Source organism: Bactrocera neohumeralis, unplaced genomic scaffold (genome assembly GCF_024586455.1).
Source record: "Bactrocera neohumeralis isolate Rockhampton unplaced genomic scaffold, APGP_CSIRO_Bneo_wtdbg2-racon-allhic-juicebox.fasta_v2 cluster09, whole genome shotgun sequence".
Classification (NCBI taxonomy): Eukaryota; Metazoa; Arthropoda; class Insecta; order Diptera; family Tephritidae; genus Bactrocera; species Bactrocera neohumeralis.
This window is the reverse complement of record NW_026089622.1, coordinates 21,507,725-21,512,025: the sequence shown is the minus strand read 5'-3', so window position 1 is coordinate 21,512,025 and position 4,301 is coordinate 21,507,725. Positions and strand designations below refer to the sequence as shown.

Below are 4,301 nucleotides of genomic sequence, written 5' to 3'. Positions count from 1 at the left end.
TCAAGAATGTGAGCCCAGAAGTCTGTGCTAAATATGCAACAGGCCGCATCACACGCTGCTACATCGCACCGCGATGCGGCCTCTTTCTTAATACCGATACGCATTCGTGAAGATCGGATCGCTTGCGGACTTATTTTTCGTCACATTTTTTTTTTTTCAACTTTCAATTATCAAAAAGTGCAAGGTGAGTGCCGCGAAACCCCACATTTATTGAAAACTGTTTTTCCATTAAAATGTTATCATAGCAGGATAAAAGGTTAATATCAAGATTTTATTTAACAAAGCTTCTAATAAGTAGATTCTGATGTCTTTTTATATTTGTTTTGGTGTTAAGTGATATTACTTCACACATTTTGTAAACACCACAATTCAAAAATACATAGGCGTTAAGCTTACACCGATATGATGTGCCTGGATAAAAGTACGTATAAAACAAACATTTGATAAAATTGAGAAAATGATGAAATGAAAACCAAAGCTCAAGTATATACATATGACGAAAAGAAAACATAAAAAATAATAAAATTTACACATATATACATACACGTAATTACAAAAAATTATGAAAAATAACACACAAAAAATCGAATGCCTGGTAGAATAGCATGAATAACGAAGAGAGGAGCAAAATGTTGCAGCTGAAATCAAAAGAATAGACTTATAAAACGATAAATAATATAAGCAAACTTGACTCGTTTGAAGGCGATACAGGGATCAGAACTTTTTGTATACCTGAAATCGATGTACTTGTACATAGAAAAGCATACCACTAGAAAGGGCACTTATAAAACAATAGTTTTAAAATAAAAAAAGGTGCATGGAGTCCCTACGCGCGGATGAAGTTATACTTCTTAGTGCTATTCCAAGAAATTCATATCATTGTTTATGAAAGAAAACTAGAAAACTTAAATTCACAAATTTATTATAATTTATTATCTCACCGAGCATGCCTTTGCCAACAATTCGTCTTTTCGCGACGATGGCAAAAGCTAAAAATCATAAATTGCCCAACTTTCTGGTGCTTCTCGCAAAAATCTGCGTCGATATGTATTCACGATCCTACGTATACATACATACATGTTTACACATGTTTGTAGGCGAAGCTGCTACAGCGGCAAGGGGTGACAATCGGCGGCCTTTACTTTACTTATGCCATAGAAATTCCATTGCTACGAATATGGAAATGACAACGAAATAATGCAAATATGCATATTTCTAAAGGTCATTAATTTCTTTGAAGAAATGAATGATCCTGAGAAGTATAGTCTTAACTTTTGAACGGCCAACGCAGAGCATTTTAACCAAAAGGAATTTATTCATTAAAATCACCAATCAGAAGTCGTTTTATCCGTTGTAAGCGAACGATTTTCGAAGAAACATCATTTCTAATATGCCACAAGACAAAATTAGAAATGAACTTCTTAAACCTCACGCTGTCAGATAAAACGATATACCTCGTCATCGCGGGTCGATTTCCAAAAAATGTAAATGAAGACTGACTACAGAAATAATCCTGTAAAGTATAGCCTTAATTTTTCAACGGCCAACGCAGGGTATTTCAACAAAAGGTCACATAAAATAGTTGAGAATTCGCAGAAATGTGAAAAAGCAGTATAACTTCAATAATGAACAAGCACACAAACATACATATGCGCAGCAGCAGCAAGGAAAGAGGTAACAATCGGCGATCCATTGTATATTTCTTTCATGCATAACCAAACCATAATTAGGACAACGCAATTGAAGTGTCAATGGTGGTCTAGGTGGTAAGCGCTTCAAAAGTTACGACGAGCACGTAGGAGGTACGTAGGTTCGAATCCCAACAGAATTTATTTTTAATTGAATATGTGATCTTATTTTATAATAACTCATTTTAAATATATAAAAGATTTACCTAAACATTTTGATGATATTTTCATGATTCATACGCAATGTACGAATGTAAGCAATTTCGTTTTACCGTCGGCATTTCAATTTCTCATGCTTCAATTTTTGCGTTCAACCAAGAAATCGCTTGTATGTTTGTATGTACATATGTGCAATATATGCCTTTGCGTTTTGCCGTCGGCATTTCCATATTGACATGCAAAAGTAATTATGTACATATGTATTTCATTGTTTCGTTTTGGCCCAATTTTGCATATTAAGACAAGTGTCAATAATTGCGCCAAAATCAAATATATTATTTATTCATATGTAAACATGTCTTAAACTTTACATAAAATTGAAGTGTCGATAATTACGCCAATTTTCATAAAGTTGGAAATTTTGCGCGAATAAGACGTGTGCGGGTTAAGTCGTGAATTTTACTTATATTAATTAATTTGAAAGTGCCGAAAAATGCGAAACGAAATTTCAATAAATTTAAATAAATTTAAGTAAATTTACATGTATTTTCATTTATATTTAATTGTCAATAAATTTTTTAAAAATTATTTGCCCTAGTTGTCCATTTTTTTATTTTCTCACACATTTCAGCCGATTTTTGTATAGAAATTTGACCGGCGTAGAAGCAAAATGCGAAACAATCATACATATGTACATATAGATATTATGTCGTTTGCACATTTGTCTGTATGTTTGCGAAAGCAAATGTTCTACAAAAGCATATTTCTATACTTAAACAAAAAAATTAAAAAAAAAAAAAAAATTATTAGAACCATCGTATGTTTCTTATGTACATGCATATCCAAACCATACTTAAGACAGCGCAACCCAAGTGTCAATGGTGGTGTTAGAGGTAAGCGCTTGGAAAGCAAGATGCTACCACAGGTTCGAATCTCGACAGAATAAATGCTTAATTTTTTGCTTTTAACATCGTATACTATACAAACAAATATTTTTCTTACTAATAGAAATTAAATTTATCACAGCAATATTATGTATATGTATATTATGTATATTGCTGTGATAAATTTAATTTCTATTAGTAAGAAAAATATTTATTTGTATAGTATACGATATTAAAAGGCATACATCTTCTATTCTATCTTGTGTATGAGTGTATGTATACGCATGTGCGCGTTCAGAAATTGAAATCATATTTTCATCACTTATCAATATACTTATTACATGTGCGCGCATTGACTTGCATGTTCATACATTCATATATACTTATATGTACATATATTTGCATACATTGCCAAACAAATAATGCACAAGCATACAAACATACATATGCGTACACATATGAATATGTCACCAACAATCGGCGATCCATTGTATATTTCTTTCATACATAACCAAACCATAACTAGGACAACGCATTATAAGCGCCAATGGTGGTCTAGGTGGTAAGCGTTTCAAAAGTTACGATGAGCACGTAGGAGGTACGTAGGTTCGAATCCCAACGGAATTGATTTTTTAATTGAATATGTTACCAACCAAAAATTGAAACATTGTTCTACAAAAACAACAACAGCATAAGCATGGCAACATTGTGTTCTTGGTAGAAAAGCCGAGCTGTGCCGAAAGAAACGATCGCCGATTGTCACCGCTTCGCTTGCTGCTCGAACATCTTCGCAGACAAGGTTGCGTAGATTCATATTGAGCAACATATTATTATATAAAACCCACTATGCTATATAACATTTACCTTGATTCCCAATATTCCTTTCAATTTATGGCGATTAAACATGATTTTAGGAGGATGGAGTCATGTGTAGAAGTTCACGCAAGTGAGGAAAGTTCTCTGATCGCCATTCACTTGGGAGTGGCCAGAAACGATTCTTTTGCACATGGCTCAAGCAGCTCACTACTTCCGGTCTTTGACCAAGTATCCTCTGGGTAGCCTAAGAACATCCGTTCGAAGGCGAGCTAATGTGAGAAGGCGAAACATCCCCTACATAGGGTTGTGCGCTGGGTTTGGGATCCGCCACGTAAAAAAACACCCCCAATGAAAGGAAGCAACAAGCCTCGGATGAGAGACCCCACTTTTGATGACGACCATGGCAAGGAGCATGAATCAGCTTCTTTGTAAAATATGGTCGAACGAAAGCATGCCCAACGATTGGAATTTAAGTGTGCTATGCCCAATCCATAAAAAAGGAGACCCCACAATCTGCGCCAACTACCGTGGGAATAGCCTCCTCAACATCGCATATAAGGTTCTATCGAGCGTATTGTGTGAAAGATTAAAGCCCACCGTCAACAAACTTATTGGACCTTATCAGTGTGGCTTCAGACCTGGAAAATCAACAACCGACCAGATATTCACCATGCGCCAAATCTTGGAAAAGACCCGTGAAAGAAGAATCGACACACACCACCTCTTCGTCGATTTCAAAGCTGCTTTCGACAGC

General features: G+C 35.1%; 1 pseudogene; it reads right to left on the bottom strand.

The window, feature by feature from the left end:
• Nucleotides 1–1,327: 1,327 nt before the first annotated feature.
• Nucleotides 1,328–1,530, bottom strand: LOC126764799 (small nucleolar RNA U3; annotated as a pseudogene).
• Between the last annotated feature and the right edge of the window lie 2,771 nt (nt 1,531–4,301).